The sequence below is a fragment of the Anthonomus grandis genome, chromosome 20 (assembly GCF_022605725.1).
Source record: "Anthonomus grandis grandis chromosome 20, icAntGran1.3, whole genome shotgun sequence".
In the NCBI taxonomy this organism is placed as follows: Eukaryota; Metazoa; Arthropoda; class Insecta; order Coleoptera; family Curculionidae; genus Anthonomus; species Anthonomus grandis.
This window is the reverse complement of record NC_065565.1, coordinates 2,809,637-2,833,213: the sequence shown is the minus strand read 5'-3', so window position 1 is coordinate 2,833,213 and position 23,577 is coordinate 2,809,637. Positions and strand designations below refer to the sequence as shown.

General features: G+C 38.8%; 1 protein-coding gene and 1 long non-coding RNA gene across 11 annotated transcripts in view; both read right to left on the bottom strand.

Moving 5' to 3' along the window:
* Window positions 1-23,577, bottom strand: part of LOC126747788 (myrosinase 1-like) — a 76,881-nt gene that overhangs the window by 17,263 nt on the left and 36,041 nt on the right. The window lies entirely within an intron of this gene.
* On the bottom strand, window positions 2-23,220 carry LOC126747790 (uncharacterized). 10 transcript variants are annotated; one of them, XR_007664406.1, is made up of 7 exons: window positions 20,649-21,383; window positions 8,172-8,264; window positions 7,441-7,806; window positions 6,345-6,710; window positions 5,613-5,978; window positions 4,149-4,880; window positions 2-862 (listed from the first exon to the last, which is right to left on the bottom strand). It is a non-coding gene; the product is annotated as an uncharacterized LOC126747790 (long non-coding RNA). The 10 variants fall into 10 exon arrangements; XR_007664408.1 differs by lacking the exon at window positions 20,649-21,383 and adding an exon at window positions 18,456-18,806; XR_007664405.1 differs by lacking the exon at window positions 20,649-21,383 and adding an exon at window positions 16,995-18,075.

Below are 23,577 nucleotides of genomic sequence, written 5' to 3'. Positions count from 1 at the left end.
TAATTAACAACTTGAAATAGATAAAAAAATACAGGGTGTCAATTTGAAAACTTTAAATATAATAAAATCTAAAACTAAAAGTTAGAAAAGCGTAATTTGGTAGAGATCTTATACAGGTAGGGAATCTACCACCACCATATTTGGGTTATAGGGTAAGTCATCCCTTGGTTCCGATGCACCTTAACTCCAAAATTTTAAGTTTTTGTAATTTCACCCTTTTTGTGATTCCTTAAATTCAAGGTCTTTTGGAGCAGTATTCTTAAAATTCGATAATTTTTTCACAAAAAATTGATTTCTTTCGAAATCAAACTAAGTATACCAGCATCTTATTTGGGTCACCTAGATTACGAAAACACCGGGTTATAACAGGATCCGAGCAGAACTAAGGGAATGAGAGCACTTTGAAAATCGTGAAAAAGTCGTTTTCGACGTCCGTTTTTGAGGCCGAAAATGGGCATCAAAAATGCCATATCTCAGCTATTAGAAGAGCTACGACCTTGCGGATGGTCTCGTTGGATTCAAAATGACGAAACTAAGACAAAACCGTTGGAATTTTCCCGATAGCTCCAATAGAAGCTGAGATATCGACCTTCAAAGTTTGGAATTTTTCATTTTTCGGGTATACCCCCCCGTATCGAATTTTTTCACCAAAAATTGATTTTTTTCGAAATCAAACTAAGTATACCAGCGTCTTATTTGGGTCATCTAGATTACGAAAACACCGGGTTATAACAGGATCCGAGCAGAACTAAGGGAATGAGAGCACTTTGAAAATCGTGAAAAAGTCGTTTTCGACGTCCGTTTTTGAGGCCAAAAATGGGCATCAAAAATGCCATATCTCAGCTATTAGAAGAGCTACGACCTTGCGGATGGTCTCGTTGGATTCAAAATGACGAAACTAAGACAAAACCGTTGGAGTTTTCCCGATAGCTCCAATAGAAGCCGAGATATTGAACTTCAAAGTTTGGGTTTTTTCATTTTTCGGGTATACCCCCCCGTATCGAATTTTTTCACCAAAAATTGATTTTTTTCGAAATCAAACTAAGTATACCAGCGTCTTATTTGGGTCACCTAGATTACGAAAACACCGGGTTATAACAGGATCCGAGCAGAACTAAGGGAATGAGAGCACTTTGAAAATCGTGAAAAAGTCGTTTTTGACGTCCGTTTTTGAGGCCAAAAATGGGCATCAAAAATGCCATATCTCAGCTATTAGAAGAGCTACGACCTTGCGGATGGTCTCGTTGGATTCAGAATGACGAAGCTAAGACAAAACCGTTGGAATTTTCCCGATAGCTCCAATAGAAGCTGAGATATCGACCTTCAAAGTTTGGAATTTTTCATTTTTCGGGTATATCCCCCCGTATCGAATTTCTTCACCAAAAATTGATTTTTTTCGAAATCAAACTAAGTATACCAGCGTCTTATTTGGGTCACCTAGATTACGAAAACACCGGGTTATAACAGGATCCGAGCAGAACTAAGGGAATGAGAGCACTTTGAAAATCGTGAAAAAGTCGTTTTCGACGTCCGTTTTTGAGGCCAAAAATGGGCATCAAAAATGCCATATCTCAGCTATTAGAAGAGCTACGACCTTGCGGATGGTCTCGTTGGATTCAAAATGACGAAACTAAGACAAAACCGTTGGAGTTTTCCCGATAGCTCCAATAGAAGCCGAGATATTGAACTTCAAAGTTTGGGTTTTTTCATTTTTCGGGTATACCCCCCCGTATCGAATTTTTTCACCAAAAATTGATTTTTTTCGAAATCAAACTAAGTATACCAGCGTCTTATTTGGGTCACCTAGATTACGAAAACACCGGGTTATAACAGGATCCGAGCAGAACTAAGGGAATGAGAGCACTTTGAAAATCGTGAAAAAGTCGTTTTTGACGTCCGTTTTTGAGGCCAAAAATGGGCATCAAAAATGCCATATCTCAGCTATTAGAAGAGCTACGACCTTGCGGATGGTCTCGTTGGATTCAAAATGACGAAACTAAGACAAAACCGTTGGAGTTTTCCCGATAGCTCCAATAGAAGCCGAGATATCGACCTTCAAAATTTGGAATTTTTCATTTTTCGGGTATACCCCCCGTATCGAATTTTTTCACCAAAAATTGATTTTTTTCGAAATCAAACTAAGTATACCAGCGTCTTATTTGGGTCACCTAGATTACGAAAACACCGGGTTATAACAGGATCCGAGCAGAACTAAGGGAATGAGAGCACTTTGAAAATCGTGAAAAAGTCGTTTTCGACGTCCGTTTTTGAGGCCAAAAATGGGCATCAAAATATCCATATCTCGGCTATCGTAAGAGCTACAACCTTGCAGATGGTCTCGTTGGATTCAGAATGACGAAACTAAGACAAAACCGTTGGAATTTTCCCGATAGCTCCAATAGAAGCCGAGATATCGACCTTCAAAGTTTGGAATTTTTCCTTTTTCGGGTATACCCCCCGTATCGAATTTTTTCACCAAAAATTGATTTTTTTCGAAATCAAACTAAGTATACCAGCGTCTTATTTGGGTCACCTAGATTACGAAAACACCGGGTTATAACAGGATCCGAGCAGAACTAAGGGAATGAGAGCACTTTGAAAATCGTGAAAAAGTCGTTTTTGACGTCCGTTTTTGAGGCCAAAAATGGGCATCAAAAATGCCATATCTCAGCTATTACAAGAGCTACGACTTTGCGGATGGTCTCGTTGGATTCAGGATGACGAAACTAAGACAAAACCGTTGAAATTTTCCCGATAGCTCCCATAGAAGCCGAGATATCGACCTTCAAAGTTTGGAATTCTTAATTTTTCGGGTATACCCCCCCGTATCGAATTTTTTCACCAAAAATTGATTTTTTTCGAAATCAAACTAAGTATACCAGCGTCTTATTTGGGTCACCTAGATTACGAAAACACCGGGTTATAACAGGATCCGAGCAGAACTAAGGGAATGAGAGCACTTTGAAAATCGTGAAAAAGTCGTTTTCGACGTCCGTTTTTGAGGCCAAAAATGGGCATCAAAATATCCATATCTCGGCTATCGTAAGAGCTACAACCTTGCAGATGGTCTCGTTGGATTCAGAATGACGAAACTAAGACAAAACCGTTGGAATTTTCCCGATAGCTCCAATAGAAGCCGAGATATCGACCTTCAAAGTTTGGAATTTTTCCTTTTTCGGGTATACCCCCCGTATCGAATTTTTTCACCAAAAATTGATTTTTTTCGAAATCAAACTAAGTATACCAGCGTCTTATTTGGGTCACCTAGATTACGAAAACACCGGGTTATAACAGGATCCGAGCAGAACTAAGGGAATGAGAGCACTTTGAAAATCGTGAAAAAGTCGTTTTTGACGTCCGTTTTTGAGGCCAAAAATGGGCATCAAAAATGCCATATCTCAGCTATTACAAGAGCTACGACTTTGCGGATGGTCTCGTTGGATTCAGGATGACGAAACTAAGACAAAACCGTTGGAATTTTCCCGATAGCTCCAATAGAAGCCGAGATATCGACCTTCAAAGTTTGGAATTTTTCATTTTTCGGGTATACCGTATCGAATTTTTTCACCAAAAATTAATTTTTTTCGAAATCAAACTAAGTAAACCAGCCTTTTATTTGGGTCATCTAGATTACGAAAACACGGGGTTATAACAGGATCCAAGCAGAACTAAGGGAATGAGAGCACTTTGAAAATCGTGAAAAAGTCGTTTTTGACGTCCGTTTTTGAGGCCAAAAATGGGCATCAAAAATGCCATATCTCAGCTATTAGAAGAGCTACGACCTTGCGGATGGTCTCGTTGGATTCAAAATGACGAAACTAAGACAAAACCGTTAGTATTTTCCCGATAGCTCCAATAGAAGCCGAGATATCGACCTTCAAAGTTTGGAATTTTTCATTTTTCGGGTATACCCCCCTGTATCGAATTTTTTCACCAAAAATTGATTTTTTTCGAAATCAAAATAAGAATACCAGCGTCTTATTTGGGTCACCTAGATTACGAAAACACTGGGTTATAACAGGTTCCGAGCAGAACTAAGAGAATGAGAGCACTTTGAAAATCCTGAAAAAGTCGTTTTCGACGTCCGTTTTTGAGGCCAAAAATGGGCATCAAAAATGCCATATCTCAGCTATTAGAAGAGCTACGACCTTGCGGATGGTCTCGTTGGATTCAAAATGACGAAACTAAGACAAAACCGTTAGTATTTTCCCGATAGCTCCAATAGAAGCCGAGATATCGACCTTCAAAGTTTGGAATTTTTCATTTTTCGGGTATACCCCCCTGTATCGAATTTTTTCACCAAAAATTGATTTTTTTCGAAATCAAAGTAAGTATACCAGCGTCTTATTTGGGTCACCTAGATTACGAAAACACCGGGTTATAACAGGATCCGAGCAGAACTAAGGGAATGAGAGCACTTTGAAAATCGTGAAAAAGTCGTTTTCGACGTCCGTTTTTGAGGCCAAAAATGGGCATCAAAAATGCCATATCTCAGCTATTAAAAGAGCTACGACCTTGCGGATGGTCTCGTTGGATTCAAAATGACGAAACTAAGACAAAACCGTTGGAATTTTCCCGATAGCTCCAATAGAAGCCGAGATATCGACCTTCAAAGTTTGGAATTTTTCATTTTTCGGGTATACCCCCCCGTATCGAATTTTTTCACCAAAAATTGATTTTTTTCGAAATCAAAGTAAGTATACCAGCGTCTTATTTGGGTCACCTAGATTACGAAAACACCGGGTTATAACAGGATCCGAGCAGAACTAAGGGAATGAGAGCACTTTGAAAATCGTGAAAAAGTCGTTTTCGACGTCCGTTTTTGAGGCCAAAAATGGGCATCAAAAATGCCATATCTCAGCTATTAGAAGAGCTACGACCTTGCGGATGGTCTCGTTGGATTCAAAATGACGAAACTAAGACAAAACCGTTAGTATTTTCCCGATAGCTCCAATAGAAGCCGAGATATCGACCTTCAAAGTTTGGAATTTTTCATTTTTCGGGTATACCCCCCTGTATCGAATTTTTTCACCAAAAATTGATTTTTTTCGAAATCAAAATAAGAATACCAGCGTCTTATTTGGGTCACCTAGATTACGAAAACACTGGGTTATAACAGGTTCCGAGCAGAACTAAGAGAATGAGAGCACTTTGAAAATCCTGAAAAAGTCGTTTTCGACGTCCGTTTTTGAGGCCAAAAATGGGCATCAAAAATGCCATATCTCAGCTATGAGAAGAGCTACGACCTTGCGGATGGTCTCGTTGGATTCAAAACGACGAAACTAAGACAAAACCGTTAGTATTTTCCCAATAGCTCCAATAGAAGACGAGATATCGACCTTCAAAGTTTGGAATTTTACATTTTTCGGGTATACCCCCCCGTATCGAATTTTTCCACCAAAAATTGATTTTTTTCGAAATTAAACTAAGTATACCAGCATCTTATTTGGGTCACCTAGATTACGAAAACACCGGGTTATAACAGGATCCGAGCAGAACTAAGGGAATGAGAGCACTCTGAAAATCGTGAAAAAGTCGTTTTCGACGTCCGTTTTTGAGGCCAAAAATGGGCATCGAAAATGCCATATCTCAGCTATTAGAAGAGTTACGACATTGCGGATGGTCTCGTTGGATTCAAAATGACGAAACTAAGACAAAACCGTTGGAATTTTCCCGATAGCTCCAATAGAAGCCGCGATATCGACCTTCAAAGTTTGGAATTTTTCATTTTTCGGGTATACCCCCCCGTATCGAATTTTTTCACCAAAAATTGATTTTTTTCGAAATCAAAATAAGAATACCAGCGTCTTATTTGGGTCACCTAGATTACGAAAACACCGGGTTATAACAGGATCCGAGCAGAACTAAGGGAATGAGAGCACTTTGAAAATCGTGAAAAAGTCGTTTTCGACGTCCGTTTTTGAGGCCGAAAATGGGCATCAAAAATGCCATATCTCAGCTATTAGAAGAGCTACGACCTTGCGGATGGTCTCGTTGGATTTAAAATGACGAAACTAAGACAAAACCGTTGAAATTTTCCCGATAGCTTCCATAGAAGCCGAGATATCGACCTTCAAAGTTTCGAATTTTTCATTTTTCGGGTATACCCCCCCGTATCGAATTTTTTCACCAAAAATTGATTTTTTTCGAAATCAAACTAAGTATACCAGCGTCTTATTTGGGTCACCTAGATTACGAAAACACCGGGTTATAACAGGTTCCGAGCAGAACTAAGAGAATGAGAGCACTTTGAAAATCCTGAAAAAGTCGTTTTCGACGTCCGTTTTTGAGGCCAAAAATGGGCATCAAAAATGCCATATCTCAGCTATTAAAAGAGCTACGACCTTGCGGATGGTCTCGTTGGATTCAAAATGACGAAACTAAGACAAAACCGTTGGAATTTTCCCGATAGCTCCAATAGAAGCCGAGATATCGACCTTCAAAGTTTGGAATTTTTCATTTTTCGGGTATACCCCCCCGTATCGAATTTTTTCACCAAAAATTGATTTTTTTCGAAATCAAAGTAAGTATACCAGCGTCTTATTTGGGTCACCTAGATTACGAAAACACCGGGTTATAACAGGATCCGAGCAGAACTAAGGGAATGAGAGCACTTTGAAAATCGTGAAAAAGTCGTTTTCGACGTCCGTTTTTGAGGCCAAAAATGGGCATCAAAAATGCCATATCTCAGCTATTAGAAGAGCTACGACCTTGCGGATGGTCTCGTTGGATTCAAAATGACGAAACTAAGACAAAACCGTTAGTATTTTCCCGATAGCTCCAATAGAAGCCGAGATATCGACCTTCAAAGTTTGGAATTTTTCATTTTTCGGGTATACCCCCCTGTATCGAATTTTTTCACCAAAAATTGATTTTTTTCGAAATCAAAATAAGAATACCAGCGTCTTATTTGGGTCACCTAGATTACGAAAACACTGGGTTATAACAGGTTCCGAGCAGAACTAAGAGAATGAGAGCACTTTGAAAATCCTGAAAAAGTCGTTTTCGACGTCCGTTTTTGAGGCCAAAAATGGGCATCGAAAATGCCATATCTCAGCTATTAGAAGAGCTACGACATTGCGGATGGTCTCGTTGGATTCAAAATGACGAAACTAAGACAAAACCGTTAGTATTTTCCCGATAGCTCCAATAGAAGCCGAGATATCGACCTTCAAAGTTTGGAATTTTTCATTTTTCGGGTATACCCCCCCGTATCGAATTTTTTCACCAAAAATTGATTTTTTCGAAATCAAACTAAGTATACCAGCGTCTTATTTGGGTCACCTAGATTACGAAAACACGGGTTATAACAGGATCCGAGCAGAACTTAGGGAATGAGAGCACTTTGAAAATCGTAAAAAAGTCGTTTTTGACGTCCGTTTTTGAGGCCAAAAATGGGCATCAAAAATGCCATATCTCAGCTATTAGAAGAGTTACGACATTGCGGATGGTCTCGTTGGATTCAAAATGACGAAACTAAGACAAAACCGTTGGAATTTTCCCGATAGCTCCAATAGAAGCCGCGATATCGACCTTCAAAGTTTGGAATTTTTCATTTTTCGGGTATACCCCCCCGTATCGAATTTTTTCACCAAAAATTGATTTTTTTCGAAATCAAAATAAGAATACCAGCGTCTTATTTGGGTCACCTAGATTACGAAAACACCGGGTTGTAACAGGATCCGAGCAGAACTAAGGGAATGAGAGCACTTTGAATATCGTGAAAAAGTCGTTTTCGACGTCCGTTTTTGAGGCCAAAAATGGGCATCAAAAATGCCATATCTCAGCTATTAGAAGAGCTACGACCTTGCGGCTGGTCTCGTTGTATTCAAAATGACGAAACTAAGACAAAACCGTTAGTATTTTCCCGATAGCTCCAATAGAAGCCGAGATATCGACCTTCAAAGTTCGGAATTTTTCATTTTTCGGGTATACCCCCCTGTATCGAATTTTTTCACCAAAAATTGATTTTTTTCGAAATCAAACTAAGTATACCAGCGTCTTATTTGGGTCACCCAGATTACGAAAACACGGGTTATAACAGGATCCGAGCAGAACTAAGGGAATGAGAGCACTTTGAAAATCGTGAAATAGTTGTTTTTGACGTCCGTTTTTGAGGCCAAAAATGGGCATAAAAAATGCCATATCTCAGCTATTAGAAGAGCTACGACATTGCTGATGCTCTCGTTGGATTCAAAATGACGAAACTAAGACAAAACCGTTGGAATTTTCCCGATAGCTCCAATAGAAGCCGAGATATCGACCTTCAAAATTTGGAATTTTTCATTTTTCGGGTATACCCCCCCGTATCGAATTTTTTCACCAAAAATAGATTTTTTTCGAAATCAAACTAAGTAAACCAGCCTTTTATTTGGGTCATCTAGATTACGAAAACACGGGGTTATAACAGAATCCAAGCAGAACTAAGGGAATGAGAGCACTTTGAAAGTCGTTTTCGACGTCCGTTTTTGAGGCCAAAAATGGGCATCAAAAATGCCATATCTCAGCTATTAGAAGAGCTACGACTTTGCAAATGGTCTCGTTGGATTCAAAATGACAAAACTAAGACAAAACCGTTGGAATTTTCCCGATAGCTCCAATAGAAGCCGAGATATCGACCTTCAAAGTTCGGAATTTTTCATTGTCCCCTGTATCGAATTTTTTCACCAAAAATTGATTTTTTTCGAAATCAAACTAAGTATACCAGCGTCTTATTTGGGTCACCTAGATTACGAAAACACCGGGTTATAACAGGATCCGAGCAGAACTAAGGGAATGAGAGCACTTTGAAAATCGTGAAAAAGTCGTTTTCGACGTCCGTTTTTGAGGCCGAAAATGGGCATCAAAAATGCCATATCTCAGCTATTAGAAGAGCTACGAGCTTGCGGATGGTCTCGTTGGATTCAAAACGACGAAACTAAGACAAAACCGTTGAAACTTTCCCGATAGCTCCCATAGAAGCCGAGATATCGACCTTCAAAGTTTGGAATTTTTCATTTTTCGGGTATACCCCCCCGTATCGAATTTTTTCACCAAAAATTGATTTTTTTCGAAATCAAACTAAGTATACCAGCGTCTTATTTGGGTCACCTAGATTACAAAAACACCGGGTTATAACAGGATCCGAGCAGAACTAAGGGAATGAGAGCACTTTGAAAATCGTGAAAAAGTCGTTTTCGACGTCCGTTTTTGAGGCCGAAAATGGGCATCAAAAATGCCATATCTCAGCTATTAGAAGAGCTACGACCTTGCGGATGGTCTCGTTGGATTTAAAATGACGAAACTAAGACAAAACCGTTGAAATTTTCCCGATAGCTTCCATAGAAGCCGAGATATCGACCTTCAAAGTTTCGAATTTTTCATTTTTCGGGTATACCCCCCCGTATCGAATTTTTTCACCAAAAATTGATTTTTTTCGAAATCAAACTAAGTATACCAGCGTCTTATTTGGGTCACCTAGATTACGAAAACACCGGGTTATAACAGGATCCGAGCAGAACTAAGGGAATGAGAGCACTTTGAAAATCGTGAAAAAGTCGTTTTCGACGTCCGTTTTTGAGGCCGAAAATGGGCATCAAAAATGCCATATCTCAGCTATTAGAAGAGCTACGACCTTGCGGATGGTCTCGTTGGATTTAAAATGACGAAACTAAGACAAAACCGTTGAAATTTTCCCGATAGCTTCCATAGAAGCCGAGATATCGACCTTCAAAGTTTCGAATTTTTCATTTTTCGGGTATACCCCCCCGTATCGAATTTTTTCACCAAAAATTGATTTTTTTCGAAATCAAACTAAGTATACCAGCGTCTTATTTGGGTCACCTAGATTACGAAAACACGGGTTATAACAGGATCCGAGCAGAACTTAGGGAATGAGAGCACTTTGAAAATCGTGAAAAAGTCGTTTTTGACGTCCGTTTTTGAGGCCAAAAATGGGCATCAAAAATGCCATATCTCAGCTATTAGAAGAGTTACGACATTGCGGATGGTCTCGTTGGATTCAAAATGACGAAACTAAGACAAAACCGTTGGAATTTTCCCGATAGCTCCAATAGAAGCCGCGATATCGACCTTCAAAGTTTGGAATTTTTAATTTTTCGGGTATACCCCCCCGTATCGAATTTTTTCACCAAAAATTGATTTTTTCGAAATCAAACTAAGTATACCAGCGTCTTATTTGGGTCACCTAGATTACGAAAACACCGGGTTGTAACAGGATCCGAGCAGAACTAAGGGAATGAGAGCACTTTGAATATCGTGAAAAAGTCGTTTTCGACGTCCGTTTTTGAGGCCAAAAATGGGCATCAAAAATGCCATATCTCAGCTATTAGAAGAGCTACGACCTTGCGGCTGGTCTCGTTGTATTCAAAATGACGAAACTAAGACAAAACCGTTAGTATTTTCCCGATAGCTCCAATAGAAGCCGAGATATCGACCTTCAAAGTTCGGAATTTTTCATTTTTCGGGTATACCCCCCTGTATCGAATTTTTTCACCAAAAATTGATTTTTTTCGAAATCAAACTAAGTATACCAGCGTCTTATTTGGGTCACCCAGATTACGAAAACACGGGTTATAACAGGATCCGAGCAGAACTAAGGGAATGAGAGCACTTTGAAAATCGTGAAATAGTTGTTTTTGACGTCCGTTTTTGAGGCCAAAAATGGGCATAAAAAATGCCATATCTCAGCTATTAGAAGAGCTACGACATTGCTGATGCTCTCGTTGGATTCAAAATGACGAAACTAAGACAAAACCGTTGGAATTTTCCCGATAGCTCCAATAGAAGCCGAGATATCGACCTTCAAAATTTGGAATTTTTCATTTTTCGGGTATACCCCTCCGTATCGAATTTTTTCACCAAAAATAGATTTTTTTCGAAATCAAACTAAGTAAACCAGCCTTTTATTTGGGTCATCTAGATTACAAAAACACGGGGTTATAACAGAATCCAAGCAGAACTAAGGGAATGAGAGCACTTTGAAAATCGTGAAAAAGTCGTTTTTGACGTCCGTTTTTGAGGCCAAAAGTGGGCATCAAAAATGCCATATCTCAGCTATTAGAAGAGCTACGACCTTGCGGATGGTCTCGTTGGATTCAAAATGACGAAACTAAAACAAAACCGTTAGTATTTTCCCGATAGCTCCAACAGAAGCCGAGATATCGACCTTCAAAGTTTGGAATTTTTCATTTTTCGGGTATACCCCTCCGTATCGAATTTTTTCACCAAAAATTGATTTTTTCGAAATCAAACTAAGTAAACCAGCCTTTTATTTGGGTCATCTAGATTACGAAAACACGGGGTTATAACAGAATCCAAGCAGAACTAAGGGAATGAGAGCACTTTGAAAATCGTGAAAAAGTCGTTTTTGACGTCCGTTTTTGAGGCCAAAAGTGGGCATCAAAAATGCCATATCTCAGCTATTAGAAGAGCTACGACCTTGCGGATGGTCTCGTTGGATTCAAAATGACGAAACTAAAACAAAACCGTTAGTATTTTCCCGATAGCTCCAACAGAAGCCGAGATATCGACCTTCAAAGTTTGGAATTTTTCATTTTTCGGGTATACCCCCCCGTATCGAATTTTTTCACCAAAAATTGATTTTTTTCGAAATCAAACTAAGTATACCAGCGTCTTATTTGGGTCACCTAGATTACGAAAACACCGGGTTATAACAGGATCCGAGCAGAACTAAGGGAATGAGAGCACTTTGAAAATCGTGAAAAAGTCGTTTTCGACGTCCGTTTTTGAGGCCAAAAATGGGCATCAAAAATGCCATATCTCAGCTATTAGAAGAGCTACGACTTTGCAAATGGTCTCGTTGGATTTAAAATGACGAAACTAAGACAAAACCGTTGGAATTTTCCCGATAGCTCCAATAGAAGCCGAGATATCGACCTTCAAATTTCGGAATTTTTCATTTTTCGGGTATACCCCCCTGTATCGAATTTTTTCACCAAAAATTGATTTTTTTCGAAATCAAACTAAGTATACCAGCGTCTTATTTGGGTCACCTAGATTACGAAAACACGGGTTATAACAGAATCCAAGCAAAACTAAGGGAATGAGAGCACTTTGAAAATCGTGAAAAAGTCGTTTTCGACGTCCGTTTTTGAGGCCAAAAATGGGCATCAAAAATGCCATATCTCAGCTATTAGAAGAGCTACGACTTTGCAAATGGTCTCGTTGGATTCAAAATGACGAAACTAAGACAAAACCGTTGGAATTTTCCCGATAGCTCCAATAGAAGCCGAGATATCGACCTTCAAAGTTCGGAATTTTTCATTTTTCGGGTATACCCCCCTGTATCGAATTTTTTCACCAAAAATTGATTTTTTTCGAAATCAAACTAAGTATACTAGATTACGAAAACACCGGGTTATAACAGGATCCGAGCAGAACTAAGAGAATGAGAGCACTTTGAAAATCGTGAAAAAGTCGTTTTCGACGTCCGTTTTTGAGGCCAAAAATGGGCATCAAAAATGCCATATCTCAGCTATTAGAAGAGCTACGACCTTGCGGATGGTCTCGTTGGATTCAAAATGACGAAACTAAAACAAAACCGTTAGTATTTTCCCGATAGCTCCAACAGAAGCCGAGATATCGACCTTCAAAGTTTGGAATTTTTCATTTTTCGGGTATACCCCCCCGTATCGAATTTTTTCACCAAAAATTGATTTTTTTCGAAATCAAACTAAGTATACCAGCGTCTTATTTGGGTCACCTAGATTACGAAAACACGGGTTATAACAGAATCCAAGCAGAACTAAGGGAATGAGAGCACTTTGAAAATCGTGAAAAAGTCGTTTTTGACGTCCGTTTTTGAGGCCAAAAGTGGGCATCAAAAATGCCATATCTCAGCTATTAGAAGAGCTACGACCTTGCGGATGGTCTCGTTGGATTCAAAATGACGAAACTAAAACAAAACCGTTAGTATTTTCCCGATAGCTCCAACAGAAGCCGAGATATCGACCTTCAAAGTTTGGAATTTTTCATTTTTCGGGTATACCCCCCCGTATCGAATTTTTTCACCAAAAATTGATTTTTTTCGAAATCAAACTAAGTATACCAGCGTCTTATTTGGGTCACCTAGATTACGAAAACACCGGGTTATAACAGGATCCGAGCAGAACTAAGGGAATGAGAGCACTTTGAAAATCGTGAAAAAGTCGTTTTCGACGTCCGTTTTTGAGGCCAAAAATGGGCATCAAAAATGCCATATCTCAGCTATTAGAAGAGCTACGACTTTGCAAATGGTCTCGTTGGATTCAAAATGACGAAACTAAGACAAAACCGTTGGAATTTTCCCGATAGCTCCAATAGAAGCCGAGATATCGACCTTCAAAGTTCGGAATTTTTCATTTTTCGGGTATACCCCCCTGTATCGAATTTTTTCACCAAAAATTGATTTTTTTCGAAATCAAACTAAGTATACCAGCGTCTTATTTGGGTCACCTAGATTACGAAAACACGGGTTATAACAGGATCCGAGCAGAACTAAGGGAATGAGAGCACTTTGAAAATCGTGAAATAGTTGTTTTTGACGTCCGTTTTTGAGGCCAAAAATGGGCATAAAAAATGCCATATCTCAGCTATTAGAAGAGCTACGACATTGCTGATGCTCTCGTTGGATTCAAAATGACGAAACTAAGACAAAACCGTTGGAATTTTCCCGATAGCTCCAATAGAAGCCGAGATATCGACCTTCAAAATTTGGAATTTTTCATTTTTCGGGTATACCCCTCCGTATCGAATTTTTTCACCAAAAATAGATTTTTTTCGAAATCAAACTAAGTAAACCAGCCTTTTATTTGGGTCATCTAGATTACAAAAACACGGGGTTATAACAGAATCCAAGCAGAACTAAGGGAATGAGAGCACTTTGAAAATCGTGAAAAAGTCGTTTTTGACGTCCGTTTTTGAGGCCAAAAGTGGGCATCAAAAATGCCATATCTCAGCTATTAGAAGAGCTACGACCTTGCGGATGGTCTCGTTGGATTCAAAATGACGAAACTAAAACAAAACCGTTAGTATTTTCCCGATAGCTCCAACAGAAGCCGAGATATCGACCTTCAAAGTTTGGAATTTTTCATTTTTCGGGTATACCCCTCCGTATCGAATTTTTTCACCAAAAATTGATTTTTTCGAAATCAAACTAAGTAAACCAGCCTTTTATTTGGGTCATCTAGATTACGAAAACACGGGGTTATAACAGAATCCAAGCAGAACTAAGGGAATGAGAGCACTTTGAAAATCGTGAAAAAGTCGTTTTTGACGTCCGTTTTTGAGGCCAAAAGTGGGCATCAAAAATGCCATATCTCAGCTATTAGAAGAGCTACGACCTTGCGGATGGTCTCGTTGGATTCAAAATGACGAAACTAAAACAAAACCGTTAGTATTTTCCCGATAGCTCCAACAGAAGCCGAGATATCGACCTTCAAAGTTTGGAATTTTTCATTTTTCGGGTATACCCCCCCGTATCGAATTTTTTCACCAAAAATTGATTTTTTTCGAAATCAAACTAAGTATACCAGCGTCTTATTTGGGTCACCTAGATTACGAAAACACCGGGTTATAACAGGATCCGAGCAGAACTAAGGGAATGAGAGCACTTTGAAAATCGTGAAAAAGTCGTTTTCGACGTCCGTTTTTGAGGCCAAAAATGGGCATCAAAAATGCCATATCTCAGCTATTAGAAGAGCTACGACTTTGCAAATGGTCTCGTTGGATTTAAAATGACGAAACTAAGACAAAACCGTTGGAATTTTCCCGATAGCTCCAATAGAAGCCGAGATATCGACCTTCAAAGTTCGGAATTTTTCATTTTTCGGGTATACCCCCCTGTATCGAATTTTTTCACCAAAAATTGATTTTTTTCGAAATCAAACTAAGTATACCAGCGTCTTATTTGGGTCACCTAGATTACGAAAACACGGGTTATAACAGAATCCAAGCAGAACTAAGGGAATGAGAGCACTTTGAAAATCGTGAAAAAGTCGTTTTTGACGTCCGTTTTTGAGGCCAAAAGTGGGCATCAAAAATGCCATATCTCAGCTATTAGAAGAGCTACGACCTTGCGGATGGTCTCGTTGGATTCAAAATGACGAAACTAAAACAAAACCGTTAGTATTTTCCCGATAGCTCCAACAGAAGCCGAGATATCGACCTTCAAAGTTTGGAATTTTTCATTTTTCGGGTATACCCCCCCGTATCGAATTTTTTCACCAAAAATTGATTTTTTTCGAAATCAAACTAAGTATACCAGCGTCTTATTTGGGTCACCTAGATTACGAAAACACCGGGTTATAACAGGATCCGAGCAGAACTAAGGGAATGAGAGCACTTTGAAAATCGTGAAAAAGTCGTTTTCGACGTCCGTTTTTGAGGCCAAAAATGGGCATCAAAAATGCCATATCTCAGCTATTAGAAGAGCTACGACTTTGCAAATGGTCTCGTTGGATTCAAAATGACGAAACTAAGACAAAACCGTTGGAATTTTCCCGATAGCTCCAATAGAAGCCGAGATATCGACCTTCAAAGTTCGGAATTTTTCATTTTTCGGGTATACCCCCCTGTATCGAATTTTTTCACCAAAAATTGATTTTTTTCGAAATCAAACTAAGTATACCAGCGTCTTATTTGGGTCACCTAGATTACGAAAACACGGGTTATAACAGGATCCGAGCAGAACTAAGGGAATGAGAGCACTTTGAAAATCGTGAAATAGTTGTTTTTGACGTCCGTTTTTGAGGCCAAAAATGGGCATAAAAAATGCCATATCTCAGCTATTAGAAGAGCTACGACATTGCTGATGCTCTCGTTGGATTCAAAATGACGAAACTAAGACAAAACCGTTGGAATTTTCCCGATAGCTCCAATAGAAGCCGAGATATCGACCTTCAAAATTTGGAATTTTTCATTTTTCGGGTATACCCCTCCGTATCGAATTTTTTCACCAAAAATAGATTTTTTTCGAAATCAAACTAAGTAAACCAGCCTTTTATTTGGGTCATCTAGATTACAAAAACACGGGGTTATAACAGAATCCAAGCAGAACTAAGGGAATGAGAGCACTTTGAAAATCGTGAAAAAGTCGTTTTTGACGTCCGTTTTTGAGGCCAAAAGTGGGCATCAAAAATGCCATATCTCAGCTATTAGAAGAGCTACGACCTTGCGGATGGTCTCGTTGGATTCAAAATGACGAAACTAAAACAAAACCGTTAGTATTTTCCCGATAGCTCCAACAGAAGCCGAGATATCGACCTTCAAAGTTTGGAATTTTTCATTTTTCGGGTATACCCCTCCGTATCGAATTTTTTCACCAAAAATTGATTTTTTCGAAATCAAACTAAGTAAACCAGCCTTTTATTTGGGTCATCTAGATTACGAAAACACGGGGTTATAACAGAATCCAAGCAGAACTAAGGGAATGAGAGCACTTTGAAAATCGTGAAAAAGTCGTTTTTGACGTCCGTTTTTGAGGCCAAAAGTGGGCATCAAAAATGCCATATCTCAGCTATTAGAAGAGCTACGACCTTGCGGATGGTCTCGTTGGATTCAAAATGACGAAACTAAAACAAAACCGTTAGTATTTTCCCGATAGCTCCAACAGAAGCCGAGATATCGACCTTCAAAGTTTGGAATTTTTCATTTTTCGGGTATACCCCCCCGTATCGAATTTTTTCACCAAAAATTGATTTTTTTCGAAATCAAACTAAGTATACCAGCGTCTTATTTGGGTCACCTAGATTACGAAAACACCGGGTTATAACAGGATCCGAGCAGAACTAAGGGAATGAGAGCACTTTGAAAATCGTGAAAAAGTCGTTTTCGACGTCCGTTTTTGAGGCCAAAAATGGGCATCAAAAATGCCATATCTCAGCTATTAGAAGAGCTACGACTTTGCAAATGGTCTCGTTGGATTTAAAATGACGAAACTAAGACAAAACCGTTGGAATTTTCCCGATAGCTCCAATAGAAGCCGAGATATCGACCTTCAAAGTTCGGAATTTTTCATTTTTCGGGTATACCCCCCTGTATCGAATTTTTTCACCAAAAATTGATTTTTTTCGAAATCAAACTAAGTATACCAGCGTCTTATTTGGGTCACCTAGATTACGAAAACACGGGTTATAACAGAATCCAAGCAGAACTAAGGGAATGAGAGCACTTTGAAAATCGTGAAAAAGTCGTTTTTGACGTCCGTTTTTGAGGCCAAAAATGGGCATCAAAAATGCCATATCTCAGCTATTAGAAGAGCTACGACCTTGCGGATGGTCTCGTTGGATTTAAAATGACGAAACTAAGACAAAACCGTTGAAATTTTCCCGATAGCTTCCATAGAAGCCGAGATATCGACCTTCAAAGTTTCGAATTTTTCATTTTTCGGGTATACCCCCCCGTATCGAATTTTTTCACCAAAAATTGATTTTTTTCGAAATCAAACTAAGTATACCAGCGTCTTATTTGGGTCACCTAGATTACGAAAACACGGGTTATAACAGAATCCAAGCAGAACTAAGGGAATGAGAGCACTTTGAAAATCGTGAAAAAGTCGTTTTTGACGTCCGTTTTTGAGGCCAAAAGTGGGCATCAAAAATGCCATATCTCAGCTATTAGAAGAGCTACGACCTTGCGGATGGTCTCGTTGGATTCAAAATGACGAAACTAAAACAAAACCGTTAGTATTTTCCCGATAGCTCCAACAGAAGCCGAGATATCGACCTTCAAAGTTTGGAATTTTTCATTTTTCGGGTATACCCCTCCGTATCGAATTTTTTCACCAAAAATTGATTTTTTCGAAATCAAACTAAGTAAACCAGCCTTTTATTTGGGTCATCTAGATTACGAAAACACGGGGTTATAACAGAATCCAAGCAGAACTAAGGGAATGAGAGCACTTTGAAAATCGTGAAAAAGTCGTTTTTGACGTCCGTTTTTGAGGCCAAAAGTGGGCATCAAAAATGCCATATCTCAGCTATTAGAAGAGCTACGACCTTGCGGATGGTCTCGTTGGATTCAAAATGACGAAACTAAAACAAAACCGTTAGTATTTTCCCGATAGCTCCAACAGAAGCCGAGATATCGACCTTCAAAGTTTGGAATTTTTCATTTTTCGGGTATACCCCCCCGTATCGAATTTTTTCACCAAAAATTGATTTTTTTCGAAATCAAACTAAGTATACCAGCGTCTTATTTGGGTCACCTAGATTACGAAAACACCGGGTTATAACAGGATCCGAGCAGAACTAAGGGAATGAGAGCACTTTGAAAATCGTGAAAAAGTCGTTTTCGACGTCCGTTTTTGAGGCCAAAAATGGGCATCAAAAATGCCATATCTCAGCTATTAGAAGAGCTACGACTTTGCAAATGGTCTCGTTGGATTTAAAATGACGAAACTAAGACAAAACCGTTGGAATTTTCCCGATAGCTCCAATAGAAGCCGAGATATCGACCTTCAAAGTTCGGAATTTTTCATTTTTCGGGTATACCCCCCTGTATCGAATTTTTTCACCAAAAATTGATTTTTTTCGAAATCAAACTAAGTATACCAGCGTCTTATTTGGGTCACCTAGATTACGAAAACACGGGTTATAACAGAATCCAAGCAGAACTAAGGGAATGAGAGCACTTTGAAAATCGTGAAAAAGTCGTTTTTGACGTCCGTTTTTGAGGCCAAAAGTGGGCATCAAAAATGCCATATCTCAGCTATTAGAAGAGCTACGACCTTGCGGATGGTCTCGTTGGATTCAAAATGACGAAACTAAAACAAAACCGTTAGTATTTTCCCGATAGCTCCAACAGAAGCCGAGATATCGACCTTCAAAGTTTGGAATTTTTCATTTTTCGGGTATACCCCCCCGTATCGAATTTTTTCACCAAAAATTGATTTTTTTCGAAATCAAACTAAGTATACCAGCGTCTTATTTGGGTCACCTAGATTACGAAAACACCGGGTTATAACAGGATCCGAGCAGAACTAAGGGAATGAGAGCACTTTGAAAATCGTGAAAAAGTCGTTTTCGACGTCCGTTTTTGAGGCCAAAAATGGGCATCAAAAATGCCATATCTCAGCTATTAGAAGAGCTACGACTTTGCAAATGGTCTCGTTGGATTCAAAATGACGAAACTAAGACAAAACCGTTGGAATTTTCCCGATAGCTCCAATAGAAGCCGAGATATCGACCTTCAAAGTTCGGAATTTTTCATTTTTCGGGTATACCCCCCTGTATCGAATTTTTTCACCAAAAATTGATTTTTTTCGAAATCAAACTAAGTATACCAGCGTCTTATTTGGGTCACCTAGATTACGAAAACACGGGTTATAACAGGATCCGAGCAGAACTAAGGGAATGAGAGCACTTTGAAAATCGTGAAATAGTTGTTTTTGACGTCCGTTTTTGAGGCCAAAAATGGGCATAAAAAATGCCATATCTCAGCTATTAGAAGAGCTACGACATTGCTGATGCTCTCGTTGGATTCAAAATGACGAAACTAAGACAAAACCGTTGGAATTTTCCCGATAGCTCCAATAGAAGCCGAGATATCGACCTTCAAAATTTGGAATTTTTCATTTTTCGGGTATACCCCTCCGTATCGAATTTTTTCACCAAAAATAGATTTTTTTCGAAATCAAACTAAGTAAACCAGCCTTTTATTTGGGTCATCTAGATTACAAAAACACGGGGTTATAACAGAATCCAAGCAGAACTAAGGGAATGAGAGCACTTTGAAAATCGTGAAAAAGTCGTTTTTGACGTCCGTTTTTGAGGCCAAAAGTGGGCATCAAAAATGCCATATCTCAGCTATTAGAAGAGCTACGACCTTGCGGATGGTCTCGTTGGATTCAAAATGACGAAACTAAAACAAAACCGTTAGTATTTTCCCGATAGCTCCAACAGAAGCCGAGATATCGACCTTCAAAGTTTGGAATTTTTCATTTTTCGGGTATACCCCTCCGTATCGAATTTTTTCACCAAAAATTGATTTTTTCGAAATCAAACTAAGTAAACCAGCCTTTTATTTGGGTCATCTAGATTACGAAAACACGGGGTTATAACAGAATCCAAGCAGAACTAAGGGAATGAGAGCACTTTGAAAATCGTGAAAAAGTCGTTTTTGACGTCCGTTTTTGAGGCCAAAAGTGGGCATCAAAAATGCCATATCTCAGCTATTAGAAGAGCTACGACCTTGCGGATGGTCTCGTTGGATTCAAAATGACGAAACTAAAACAAAACCGTTAGTATTTTCCCGATAGCTCCAACAGAAGCCGAGATATCGACCTTCAAAGTTTGGAATTTTTCATTTTTCGGGTATACCCCCCCGTATCGAATTTTTTCACCAAAAATTGATTTTTTTCGAAATCAAACTAAGTATACCAGCGTCTTATTTGGGTCACCTAGATTACGAAAACACCGGGTTATAACAGGATCCGAGCAGAACTAAGGGAATGAGAGCACTTTGAAAATCGTGAAAAAGTCGTTTTCGACGTCCGTTTTTGAGGCCAAAAATGGGCATCAAAAATGCCATATCTCAGCTATTAGAAGAGCTACGACTTTGCAAATGGTCTCGTTGGATTTAAAATGACGAAACTAAGACAAAACCGTTGGAATTTTCCCGATAGCTCCAATAGAAGCCGAGATATCGACCTTCAAAGTTCGGAATTTTTCATTTTTCGGGTATACCCCCCTGTATCGAATTTTTTCACCAAAAATTGATTTTTTTCGAAATCAAACTAAGTATACCAGCGTCTTATTTGGGTCACCTAGATTACGAAAACACGGGTTATAACAGAATCCAAGCAGAACTAAGGGAATGAGAGCACTTTGAAAATCGTGAAAAAGTCGTTTTTGACGTCCGTTTTTGAGGCCAAAAATGGGCATCAAAAATGCCATATCTCAGCTATTAGAAGAGCTACGACCTTGCGGATGGTCTCGTTGGATTTAAAATGACGAAACTAAGACAAAACCGTTGAAATTTTCCCGATAGCTTCCATAGAAGCCGAGATATCGACCTTCAAAGTTTCGAATTTTTCATTTTTCGGGTATACCCCCCCGTATCGAATTTTTTCACCAAAAATTGATTTTTTTCGAAATCAAACTAAGTATACCAGCGTCTTATTTGGGTCACCTAGATTACGAAAACACGGGTTATAACAGAATCCAAGCAGAACTAAGGGAATGAGAGCACTTTGAAAATCGTGAAAAAGTCGTTTTCGACGTCCGTTTTTGAGGCCAAAAATGGGCATCAAAAATGCCATATCTCAGCTATTAGAAGAGCTACGACTTTGCAAATGGTCTCGTTGGATTCAAAATGACGAAACTAAGACAAAACCGTTGGAATTTTCCCGATAGCTCCAATAGAAGCCGAGATATCGACCTTCAAAGTTCGGAATTTTTCATTTTTCGGGTATACCCCCCTGTATCGAATTTTTTCACCAAAAATTGATTTTTTTCGAAATCAAACTAAGTATACTAGATTACGAAAACACCGGGTTATAACAGGATCCGAGCAGAACTAAGAGAATGAGAGCACTTTGAAAATCGTGAAAAAGTCGTTTTCGACGTCCGTTTTTGAGGCCAAAAATGGGCATCAAAAATGCCATCTCTCAGCTATTAGAAGAGCTACGACCTTGCAAATGGTCTTGTTGGATTCAAAATGACAAAACTAAGACAAAACCGTTGGAATTTTCCCGATAGCTCCAATAGAAGCCGAGATATCGACCTTCAAAGTTTGGAATTTTTCATTTTTCGGGTATACCCCCCCGTATCGAATTTTTTCACCAAAATTTGATTTTTTTCGAAATCAAACTAAGTAAACCAGCCTTTTATTTGGGTCATCTAGATTACGAAAACACGGGGTTATAACAGAATCCAAGCAGAACTAAGGGAATGAGAGCACTTTGAAAATCGTGAAAAAAAAGTTTTTGATGTCCGTTTTTGAGGCCAAAAATGGGCATCAAAAATGCCATATCTCAGCTATTAGAAGAGCTACGACCTTGCGGATGGTCTCGTTGGATTCAGGATGACGAAACTAAGACAAAACCGTTGGAATTTTCCCGATAGCTCCAATAGAAGCCGAGATATCGACCTTCAAAGTTTGGAATTTTTCATTTTTCGGGTATACCCCCCCGTATCGAATTTTTTCACCAAAATTTGATTTTTTTCGAAATCAAACTAAGTAAACCAGCCTTTTATTTGGGTCATCTAGATTACGAAAACACGGGGTTATAACAGGATCCAAGCAGAACTAAGGGAATGAGAGCACTTTGAAAATCGTGAAAAAAAAGTTTTTGATGTCCGTTTTTGAGGCCAAAAATGGGCATCAAAAATGCCATATCTCAGCTATTAGAAGAGCTACGACCTTGCGGATGGTCTCGTTGGATTCAAAATGACGAAACTAAGACAAAACCGTTGGAATTTTCCCGATAGCTCCAATAGAAGCTGAGATATCGACCTTCAAAGTTTGAAATTTTTCATTTTTCGGGTATACCCCCCCGTATCGAATTTTTTCACCAAAAATTGATTTTTTTCGAAATGAAACTAAGTATACCAGCGTCTTATTTGGGTCACCTAGATTACGAAAACACCGGGTTATAACAGGATCCGAGCAGAACTAAGGGAATGAGAGCACTTTGAAAATCGTGAAAAAGTCGTTTTCGACGTCCGTTTTTGAGGCCAAAAATGGGCATCAAAAATGCCATATCTCAGCTATTAGAAGAGCTACGACCTTGCGGATGGTCTCGTTGGATTCAAAATGACGAAACTAAGACAAAACCGTTGGAATTTTCCCGATAGCTCCAATAGAAGCTGAGATATCGACCTTCAAAGTTTGAAATTTTTCATTTTTCGGGTATACCCCCCCGTATCGAATTTTTTCACCAAAAATTGATTTTTTTCGAAATGAAACTAAGTATACCAGCGTCTTATTTGGGTCACCTAGATTACGAAAACACCGGGTTATAACAGGATCCGAGCAGAACTAAGGGAATGAGAGCACTTTGAAAATCGTGAAAAAGTCGTTTTCGACGTCCGTTTTTGAGGCCAAAAATGGGCATCAAAAATGCCATATCTCAGCTATTAGAAGAGCTACGACCTTATAAATAAATAAATGATTATGCAAGGAATCAAAGGAATGCAATAAAATTAAATTTTCCTCACTGATTTACACTGCACTACTGCTGAACAACAAGTCTAAAAGGTTAAGGGTCGCAAGAGTTCAAAATGCCAAATAGCCCGCGAGAGTAATGCGGGTAAACTTAATAGAAAACTATAAACTAAGCGCCACATGCTTTAAACCTCTTTGTGTAATAAAACCGAAATCCCTTTATTACTTTAAAGAATTTAAATGAATAACCACAATCTAATTTATGCTGCTCAAAAATATTTAATTAAATGAACTAATGAAATTTACATAAATAATCAATATTTAAAATAAATCAATTATCAATTTATAGTAGTCAATATCAACGTATGATTTTCAGGATGACAAGTTATTTAAAAGATTAATTTTTTAGGCTAAAAATATAGGGACAACTCGTATTTTTTGACTTAATAAACCCGGTAAATATTGTTTACA